Genomic DNA, 11,801 nt, shown 5'->3' with positions numbered 1-11,801 from the left:
ACCATATTTTAAAGTTTCATAAAAATCTGAAAAAAAATGTGGGATGTTAAGAAGGTGATGTTTTATTGCGATACGAAAATTCAAGTTGAAAAACATTACGAGATGTGAGCTATGAAAAAGACAAATTCCGCCCTGAATAGTGACATTACTATTCGGCACTATTCAACATTGATTTTATCTTTTTCATAGCTCACATCTCGTAATGTGTTTCAACTTGAAATTTTGTGTGGCAATAAAACATCATCCTCTTAACATCCCACATTTTTTGATTTTTTTAACTTGAAAATATCTTTTTCTCGTGGTTTTCACCGGTTTCCACCGAATGTTGGTTTCCATATGATACCCCCCCCCCCCCCCGCTGCGCGCGCGATCTGGGTCGTGCGTTCTGACTGGCCAGAACCCAAACCCCACGGATCGTACGTGTGCACTGTTGGATGCTCCCAGATCAAATGGCATCCCTGAGCCCTTTCGACAGCACATGCAGTACATGGGTAAGCACTGTGCGCATGCGTCGTGTAGCTCACGCTTCCTTCTCTACTAGGTTTTCATTCAAAACAGGCTATCGTTTCTCGCCACTCCTCTCATCGGTTTCCCGCCTCTTCTCCCAGATATGCATGATGTAGATGTTCGTTTAATTCTTAAAGTTCATCTCATCCAAAATCAATTAGTTTTATAAAAAAACTATTTTAAGATTCATGGAATTGTGCATTGTAAAGGTAAAAACAAAAAGTGACAATTCATTTAGAAAAAAAAGTTTGGGCAATTAAGATATGGAAGATTCTAGAGAACAAAGGAGAAGTGCTTGTGTTTTGAGGTTTGTGCATTATGCTTAAGTTCAACCATGGAGTCTTCTAGATTGTACATGTGGCAGAATCTGGTGGAATGTAGATGATATCAACAGCCAGTAGTGCTCGGATTTGCCATCTCTGTACCGTCGGATTGGCTTCATCCAACGAGCAACTTTCAAAGTAATTCGCACCCTATATAGGTGTATAGATGTGTCCCATGCTAGAAAAAATAAAGTTTGAGCGCATGCGTGGGACGACCCCCCCCCCCCCCGCCGCCGCCTCCAAGTTGGGAAACTGACATCATAGTTATTGAACCAGGCTTGGAGTCGGATACGGTGTTCGGTTTGTAATGTAGTTGGCATGGCCCATCTAAGTTGTGCATTTGGGATTTAAACACATCATACACCATCGTACCCATACATATTTTCGGGCCACATGTAGTGTATACGGGGTCTTCTGATAGACCACTTCTCCCTTGTGCGGTTTTTTGTGATGACACGGATATCTGTGGGCTCCCCGAGTGTATATAGTTCATCCCTTTGACCGATAATTGTGACACCCAAGTTTTTATTTGGATTTTTCAAAATATTTCTATTTGATTTGAGGGGAGTGATTTAAATTTTTTCCCTTTAAAAGAACTCTCCCTCACATATAATTTTTCCTTATGGAAAAAGTTTTGTTTGGATTCACCCAAGATCTGCCTTTGGTCTTGGAAGTTTTTACTTTTCATTTGACTCAAGACAAAATGTTTTTCATTTGGGAAAATAACTTCTGAAAATCTTTTTGAATTTTGCACTATGGCTTTTGGAAAGTTCTTTGCCACTTTCAACTATTCCTTCTTGCCATGGCATTAGTGCAAATCTTCTCCCCAAATCCTTCCTTCACCTTTGGATCATGTTTTACACCTAATCCAGCAAGTTGAACCTCCCCATGTGATTATTTCCATTCAAATTTCATTCAAACAAATTTTCTGCCTTCTATTCTACCACTTGGAGTTTTACAAAGGAACTCCATTTTCTGTTTTGACCTTTGCCACCAAACTTCTTTCCCCTCCTAGTCCTTTGAACCCTCAACCTAGAACCATGAAGATCCACTGGTCTTAAGTTCAAAAATTTCAAACTACACCTGCTGCAAGTTTGGACCAGATTTGGCAAATTTGGTGAAATTCATTCAAAACCTTCCCCAAAAATTCCAAGTAAATTCAGGCAGCCCCTGGGTGCTTTGAGTGATCATCTCACCAAGTTACAGCTCCAGAAAAATTTATCTCATAGCCAAAACCTTCTGTCGAACACCTGCAGTGCATGGTCATTGTCAAGTTCAGAAGTTTCAGAGAATCAGTTCAGTGCTCACTATCGTTTTCTTCAGAGATGGACATCGATCTCGCCAGTGCAACCGCGTCGCCTTGCCCCTCGTCCTCGCCCCCTTGTTCCTGCACCGCACGAGTGCCTGGCACCTTGCGGGCGTCGGCGACGAGCAGCAGAAGGTGCGCCGCCCCGTGACCAACGCCGGCGGCGGCTTTGCGGGCGCCAGCGGAAGACACGGCGCCGACGACGCCACCCAGCGCCGCCCAAACCACCGGAGCTTGCCGCGTGGCCTTCCACTCCCCCGAACGCGCTGCCGCTCTCGTCGTGAACCGCAGGGCGCGGAGCGCGCTCTCTGCCGCCGTTGAGCCCGTGCGGTCACCTCACCGTGGACCGACGCCATTACGCCAAGACAGACCCCGTTTAGCTGCAAAACGAGTCCAGTAACATCCACTGATGCTGCCCGACCGCTCAAACCCCCTGCCAACCCACTGCTCCGCCGTAATCGCTCGCCGGAGATTCACCGTTCACGGCCACCCCGTCGATCTGCCTATAAATAGGGGCCCCGAGCTTCAACTCGAGCACCCACCATCCCTGCACTCCCCCTAGAGCACGCCTAGCCACTGGAAGAGCCCCGAGGAGGTCTCCTTCCTTGGCTCCGGCCGCCGCGACCCGCCACGGGATCCAGCCCGATTCGCCCCCGTGTGTGCTCCTCCGCCTCCTTTCTCTTGCCAGTAGCTTCACCATGCATCCCTCTTTCTGACCCGCACTTCAATTTCAAGCTTGCAGCCCTCCACCGGAGTTCCCCATCCTCACCTGAGCCGCCGTCCGCCGGAGAAAGTGTCGCCGTCGACGTGGTGCTCCCCGTTGGACGAGTCCACCACCCACCGACGCGGAAGAGGACACTGAAGCTCTTGGTACCCTCCGTTTCTCCTAACTCGCCGTGGTTCGACGCCGGCGTCCACCGCAGTCTTCGGGCGCCGGCGAGCTTTTCAAACCTGACATGTGGACCCCGCATGTCAGCCTCTGTTCTTTTATTCGCGAACCGTTTTCTGTTGGCGCCTTCGGGCAAAATACGTCTCCTCCTTTGCGCTTGCGCATTCCCAGCCGAAGCGTTTTCTGTTTTCTCAGTTAAAACCCTGGAACTTTTCTGTTTCATTACAAATAAGTCCCTGGACAGAAACCTTTATAACTTTTTAATAAAAAGGTATTTTTGAGTGATTCTTTTTCTGTCAATCTTCAAATTTTGTCTAGTTTTTTATGGGATTTATTTGAAAAATATTTGGAAAAGTTTCTGTGTATGTGTTGGTTTTCACGATAGTACCCGTTTCGTGATTTGCCGTAGGTTCCGGGAGGGGTGACGGAGCCGCGAACTTCGCCGAGCTAGACTCCGACTTCTCCGAACCAGGCAAGCTTGTTTGAACATTTGATATGGCAGATGTTTTGCATGTTCACGTGAGAGTCTGTGTGTGGCATATGAGTGTTGGTAAAAACCTCGTTGCTTGTACGGCAACGACCCGGTTGTCCGAAAGTTGCGATGACCTCTGTTGAGAGGTGGCCTAATCATGTGGTGACATGAAGGGCAGCAAGGTGGTACTGTTGTAGCATGCCAGCCTTGCGTCATCCGACTTTCTTCGACGTTAACGTGGTTGGAGCCATGTTATCGATCTTTTCCCGCATGTTCCAAAGTTGCGATGATCTCTGATGAGAGAAAGCCTAATCATGTGGTGACATGAAGGGCAGCAAGGTGGTACTGTTGTAGCATGCCAGCCTTGCGTCATCCGACTTTTCCGATGTTAACATGGTTGGAGCCGTGTTACCGTCCCTTCCCCTTTCCGTGCTACCACATGTCTCATTGCCAGGATGCGGTTTAGTAAGTTGGTAACCTCTTTCCGTGTACACACCAAACAGAGAGGCCGGGATGATGGTACCTTGGCCCAGGATTAAAGCCAGTCATCCGGTCAGGGGGCATGGGTGTTTCCGGTTGGGACCGAGAGGGGGGGCACCCCCTTAGAGCGCGCGTATATAAATTTGATCCCATGCTACGCGAGGTTGTAGCCTCCCCGTCTCAAGGTTTTTCTTGAACGTCGCCGAGGGTGATCCCTGGCTTCGGATGGTTGAATTGGGTGTGTACTGGTTAGACGTGTTTCTTCCAAAACACCGTAGACGGAACTAGTCCCCGTGACTACTGAAATCTGTTGGCTGTGGTTAAGTACAAACTCTGCAGAGTCAATTCTTTCCAAATCATCGTATCTATGATCAGTAGTGTAAACATTATATCCATATCTATCCGTGTGAAAAACTTGTCCCCGGTGAACAAGCTCAAGTGGTAAAATTTCAGATTTATTGTTATTCCAGTGGATGGACTAACTTTATTTTGTGTCTCATGCTTGTGATAATTTATGCCTCCGAACCGTTGTAATAATGAGATGTGATATAAGCCCTTTATGTGATGTCGCTTAGACGTCCGACTGCGGCATGCACTGTCTTTACTTTCGATATAAGCCCTTTATGTGATGTCGCTCAGACGTCCGACTGCGGCATGCACAGTCTTTACTTTCTGTTATAAGCCCTTTATGTGGTGTTGCCCCGACGCCCGACTGTGGCATTATTATTCTGCATTTACCTCTCGAGGAGTCTTTCAGACACTCGTTTGGCACCCGCGTTATTATTTCGCATTTTCCGCTCGAGGAGTCTTTCAGACACTCGTTTGGCACCAGTATTACTATTCTGGAGTTTCCGCTCGAGGCGTCATTCAGACCCTCGCTTGGCACCCAATATTTAATTTCTCTATGTCTGATCGCACTGGTTAACTTGTTCATATGTTTCATGTTTGCATTTGTTATATCTTATGTCCGAACTGTCTTGCGAGTACTTTCATAGTACTCACCTGGCTTGTTGATTTGGCCAGATGTTGACGAAGGCGATCTCTTGGATGAAGAGTTTGATAGCGCGTCCGACGCCTAGAGGAGTCCCAGTCAGTCCTGCGCGATCCCGGATATTGGTCACTTATGTTGTCTACGCTTCCGCCACCCGCAATAAGTCTTCTCGAGCCTCACTCCGACGCTCGATGAGTTGTAGTGTTCTGGAATTATATCACTCGCTTTGCGATGATATTTCCACCACCATTATTATCGTGAGTTAGAAGTTTGCCACCCTATCCGCCGTAATGTTTTATCGGCGTGCCTGTAATAAATTGTTGGGCAGTCTCTGCTCAACCTTGTATTATATTTAGTACTCCTGGTATTTTTCTTCTGTGACCAAGATTATTGTCTACCAGTGAGAAGGAATTCTTCTTCGCTGGTCCGTAAAAGGGATTGGTCTCTCAATAATTATTTTATTGAAAACCGGTCGTAACAATAATGAGGGGTATGTGTTGGCCATGAATGGATTCCTCCTAGTTCCTGTTAGGGCCGGTCACCGTCAAATGTCGGTCAACTAAAGCTCGAGCTCATGCGTCGTCAGGATTCCCTCCCAGATGCTCGGATTGCTGGGTTCGACCTACATCAAACCCTGCGTACATATCTCGTCCTTAACTACCTTGCCTTCATGGTTGTTGTATGTATCGAGAGGTAGGCACCACATCAAATTGTACATTATTCTATATTGAAAACACACATCACCCCTTCCCAACGTCCCAACGTACATCATTTTGGGCCGCATGCAAGAGGTGCCGGTTTTGTGGTCCCTCTCGTGCGATTTTTATGATGGTTCAATCTATTGGCCCAAGTGGTTTATGCTACCTCTTGAGCATGCGTTGGTTTTCCCTTGAAGAGGAAAGAGTGATGCAGCAAAGTAGCGTAAGTATTTCCCTCAGTTTTTGAGAACCAAGGTATCAGTCCAGTAGGAGGCCACAAGCAAGTCCCTCGTACATACACAAACAAATAAGAACCTTGCAACCAACGGGATAAAGGGGTTGTCAATCCCTTCACGGCCACTTGCAAAAGTGAGATCTGATAGAGATGATAATATAATATTTTTGGTATTTTTTATGATAAAGATTAAAAGTAAAGATTGCAAAATAAACGAAGATAGAAATAGCTAGTTGACGGAAGCTTAATATGATGGAAATAGACCCGGGGGCCATAGATTTCACTAGTGGCTTCTCTCAAGATAGCATAAGTATTACGGTGGGTGAACAAAGTACTGTCGAGCAATTGATAGAAAAGGCAATAATTATGAGAATATCTAGGCATGATCATGTATATAGGCATCACGTCCGTAACAAGTAGACTGACTCCTGCGTGCATCTACTACTATTACTCCACACATCGACTGCTATCCAGCATGCATCTAGAGTATTAAATTCATAAGAACAGAGTAACGCATCATGATGTACAGGGATAAACTCAAGCAATATGATATAAACCCCATCTTTTTATCCTCGATGGCAACAATACAATACGTGTAGTTTCCCCTACTGTCACTGGGATCGAGCAATGCAAGATTGAACCCAAAGCTAAGCACTTCTCCCATTGCAAGAAAGATTAATCTAGTAGGCCAAACCAAACTGATAATTTGAAGATACTTGCAAAGATAACCAATCATACATAAAAGAATTCAGAGAGGATTCAAATATTGTTCATAGATAATCTTGATCATAAACCCACAATTCATCGGATCTCGACAAACACACCGCAAAAAGAGTTACATCGAATAGATCTCCAAGAAGATCGAGGAGAACTTTGTATTGAGATCCAAAGAGAGAGAAGAAGCCATCTAGCTAATAACTATGGACCCGAAGGTCTGTGGTAAACTACTCACACATCATCGGAGAGGCTATGGTGTTGATGTAGAAGCCCTCCGTGATCGATTCCCCCTCCGACGGAGTGCTGGAAAAGGCCCCAAGATGGGATCTCACGGGTACAGAAGGTTGCGGCGGTGGAAATAGGGTTTCGTGGTGCTCCTGGATGGTATCAGGGTACGTAGGTATATATAGGAAGAAGAAGTAGGTCGGTGGAGCCACGAGGGGCCCACGAGGGTGGGGGCGCGCCCAGGGGGCAGGTGCGCCTCCCTGCGTCGTGGCCTCCTCGGTTGTTTCTTGACGTCCACTCAAAGTCCTCTAGATCACGTTTGATCCTAAAATCACGCTCCCGAAGGTTTCATTCCGTTTGGACTCCGTTTGATATTCCTTTTCTGCAAAACACTGAAATAGGCAAAAAAAACAGCAATTTGCACTGGGCCTTGGGTTAATAGGTTAGTCCCGAAAATAATATAAAAGTGTATAAATAAGCCCATTAACATCCAAAACAGAATATATTATAGCATGGAACAATAAAAAATTATAGATACGTTGGAGACGTATCAAGCAACCCCAAGCTTAATTCCTGCTCGTCCTCGAGTAGGTAAATGATAAAAACAGAATTTTTAATGTGGAATTCTAGCTAGCATATTCTTCAATGTAATTTTCTTTATTGTGGCATGAATGTTCAGATCCGAAAGATTCAAGATAAAAGTTTAATATTGACATAAAAATAATAATACTTCAAGAACTCTAACCAAGCAATTATGTCTTCTCAAAATAACATAGCCAAAGAAAGCTCATCCCTACAAAATCATATAGTTTGGCCATGCTTCATTTTCGTCACACAAGATGCTCTCATCTTGCACAACTCCGATGACAAGCCAAGCAATTGTTTCATACTTTAGTAATCTCAAACTTTTTTTAGCTTTCACGCAATACATGAGCGTGAGCCATGGATATAGCACTATGGGTTGAATAGAATATAATGATGGGGGTTGTGTGGAGAAGACAAAAAAGAGAAAGTCTCACATTGACGCGGCTAATAAATGGGCTAGGGAGATGCCCATCAATTGATGTCAATGCAAGGAGTAGGGATTGCCATGTAACGGATGCACCAGAGCTATAAATGTATGAAAGCTCAACAAAAAAAACTAAGTGGGTGTGCATCCAACTTGCTTGCTCACGATGACCTAGGGCATTTGAGGAAGCCCATCGTTGGAATATACAAGCCAAGTTCTATAATGAAAAATTCACACTAGTATATGAAAGTTACAAAACAAGAGACTCTCTATCATAAAGATCATGGTGCTACTTTGAAGCACAAGTGTGGAAAAAGGATAGTAGCATTGTCCCTTTTTATTTCTCTTTTTTTATTTTTTTGGGCCCTTTTTTATTTGGCCTTTTCTCTTTTTTTTGGGACAATGCTCTATTAATGACGATCATCACACTTCTATTTATTTACAACTCGGTACTAGAACAAAATATGAGTCTATATGAATGCCTCCGGCGGTGTACCGGGATGGGCAATGAATCAAGAGTGACATGTATGAAATAATATGCATGGTGGCTTTGCCACAAATACGATGTAAACTACATGATCATGCAAGGCAATATGACAATGATGAAGCGTGTCATAATAAACGGAACGGTGGAAAGTTGCATGGCAATATATCTCGGAATGGCTATGGAAATGCCATAATAGGTAGGTATGGTGGCCGTTTTGAGGAAGATATAAGGAGGTTTATGTGTGAGCGTAACCTATCCCGGGGTTTGGATGCACCAGCGAAGTTTGCACCAACTCTCAAGGTGAGAAAGGGCAATGCACGGTACCGAAGAGGCTAGCAATGATGGAAGGTTGAGAGTGTGTATAATCCATGGACTCAACATTAGTCATAAAGAACTCACATAATTATTGCAAAAATCTACAAGTCATCAAAACCAACCACTACGCGCATGCTCCTAGGGGGATGGATTGGTAGGAAAAGACCATCGCTCGTCCCCGACCGCCACTCATAAGGATGACAATCAAAGAACACCTAATGTTTCAAATTTGTTACACAACGTTTACCATACGTGCATGCTACGGGACTTGCAAACTTCAACACAAGTATTTCTCAAATTAACAACTACTCAACTAGCACAACTTTAATATCACTACCTCCATATCTCAAAACAATCATCAAGTATCAGACTTCTCCTAGTATTCAATGCACTTATATGGAAGTTTTTATTACATCCATCTTGGATGCCTATCATATTAGGACTAATTTTATAACCAAAGCAAATTACCATGTTGTTCTAAAGGACTCTCAAAATAATATAAGTGAAGCATGAGAGATCAATAATTTCTATAAAATAAAACCACCACCGTGCTCTCAAAGATATAAGTGAAGTACTAGAGCAAAATTATCTAGCTCAAAAGATATAAGTGAAGCACATAGAGTATTCTAATAAATTCCGATTAATGTGTGTCTCTCCCAAAAGGTGTGTACAGCAAGGATGATTGTGGTGAACTAAAAAGCAAAGACTCAAATTATACAAGACTCTCCAAGCAAAACACATGTCATGTGGTGAATAAAAATATAGCTCCAAGTAAAGTTACCGATGGACGAAGACAAAGGAGGGGATGCCTGCCGGGGCATCCCCAAGCTTAGGATTTTTGGTTGTCCCTGGATTTTACCTTGGGTTGCCTTGGGCATCCCCAAGCTTAGGCTCTTGCCACTTTTTGTTCCATAATCCATCAAATCTTTACCCAAAACTTGAAAACTTCACAACACAAAACTTAACAGAAAATCTCGTGAGCTCCGTTAGCAAAAGAAAACAAAACACCACTTCAAGGTACTGTAATGAACTCATTCTTTCTTTATATTGATGTTAAACCTACTGTATTCCAACTTCTCTATGGTTCATAACCTCCGATACTAGCCATAGATTCATCAAAATAAGCAAACAACACACGAAAAACAGAATCTGTCAAAAACAGAACAGTCTGTAGTAATATGTATCCAAGGCAAACTTCAGCAACTCGGAAAGATCTACCAAAATAGGACGACCTAGATAATTTTTTTATTGATCTACTGCAATTGGAATCAGTATTTTATCACGTTCTGGTGATTTTTAACAATTGTTTTCGTGAGCAAAAAGTTTCTAACTTTTTCAGTAAGATCAAATAACTATCGTCCAAGAAGATCCTATAGGTTTTACTTGGCACAAACACTAATTAAAACATAAAACGACATCTAACCAGAGGATATATCAAAGATTTATTACTAAACAGAACCAAAAAGCAAGAAACAAAAATAAAATTGTGTGGCCTCCCAACAAGCGCTATCGTTTAACGCCCTAGCTAGGCATAAAGGCAAGAATAGATCTAGGTATTGCCATCTTTGGCATGCAATCCATAAGTAGCTCTGATAATAGATTCATAAGGTAATTTAATTTTCTTTCTAGGAAAGTATTCCATGCCTTTCCTTGACGGAAATTGGAATCTAATATTCCCTTCTTTCATATCAATAATTGCACCAATCGTTCTAAGGAAAGATCTACCAAGAATAATAGGACATGAAGGATTGCAATCTATATCAAGGACAATGAAATATATGGGCACATAATTCCTATTTGCAACAATAAGAACATCATTAATTCTTCCCATAGGTTTCTTAATGGTGGAATCCGCAAGGTGCAAGTTTAAAGAACAATCATCAAATTCACGGAAACCTGACATATCACACAAAGTTTTTGGAATCGTGGAAACACTAGCACCCAAATCACACAAAGCATAGCATTCATGATCTTTAATTTTAATTTTAATAGTAGGTTCCCACTCATCATGAAGTTTTCTAGGGATAGAAACTTCCAATTCAATCTTTTCTTCATAAGATTGTATTAAAGCATCAACGATATGTTTAGTAAAAGCCTTATTTTGACTTTAAGCATGCGGAGAATTTAGCACGGATTGCAACAAGGAAATACAATCTATTAAAGAACAATTATCATAATTAAATTCCTTGAAATCCAAGATAGTGGGTTCATTGCAATCTAAAGTTTTGACCTCTTCCATCCCACTTTTACCAAACTTTGCATCAAGATCTAAAAACTCTGAATCATTGGTACGCCTTTTAACTAAAGTTGACTCATCTCCAGTCCCATCATTATCAAGATTCATATTGCAAAACAAAGATTTAATAGGAGACACATCAATTACTTTTAGATCTTCATCCTTATTATCATGAAAAGTAGAAGAACACGCTTTCACAAAGCAATTTTTTTAGCATGCATTCTAGCGGTTCTCTCTTTGCACTCATCAATGGAAATTCTCATAGCCTTGAGAGACTCATTGATATCATACTTAGGTGGAATAGATCTAAGTTTCAAAGAATCAACATCAAGAGAAATTCTATCCACGTTCCTAGCCAATTCATCAATCTTAGGCAATTTTTCTTCAAGCAAAGCATTGAAATTCTTTTGAGAAATCATAAATTCTTTAACACTAGTCTCAAAATCAGATGGCATCTTATTAAAATTTCCATAAGAGTTGTTGTAGGAATTACCATAATTATTAGAGGAATTACTAGGATACGACCTAGGATTAAAATTTCCTCTATAAGCATTGTTACCAAAATTGTTCCTACCAACAAAATTCACATCCATAGATTCATTATTATTCTCAATCAAAGTAGACAAAGGCATATCATTGGGATCAGAAGAAACACTCTTATTAGCAAACAATTTCATAATTTCATCCATCTTTCCACTCAAAACATTAATCTCTTCAATTGCATGCACCTTTTTACTAGTAGATCTTTCAGTGTGCCATTGAGAATAATTAACCATAATATTATCTAGGAGTTTAGTAGCTTCTCCTAAAGTAATTTTCATAAAAGTGCCTCCCGCGGCCGAATCTAAAAGATTTCTAGAAGCAAAATTCAACCCGGCATAAATTTTTTGTATAATCATCCATAAATTCAA

This window comes from Aegilops tauschii, chromosome 2 (assembly GCF_002575655.3).
Source record: "Aegilops tauschii subsp. strangulata cultivar AL8/78 chromosome 2, Aet v6.0, whole genome shotgun sequence".
Classification (NCBI taxonomy): domain Eukaryota; kingdom Viridiplantae; phylum Streptophyta; class Magnoliopsida; order Poales; family Poaceae; genus Aegilops; species Aegilops tauschii.
The sequence above is the reverse complement of the archived record's forward strand: the minus strand, read 5'-3'. Positions refer to the sequence as shown.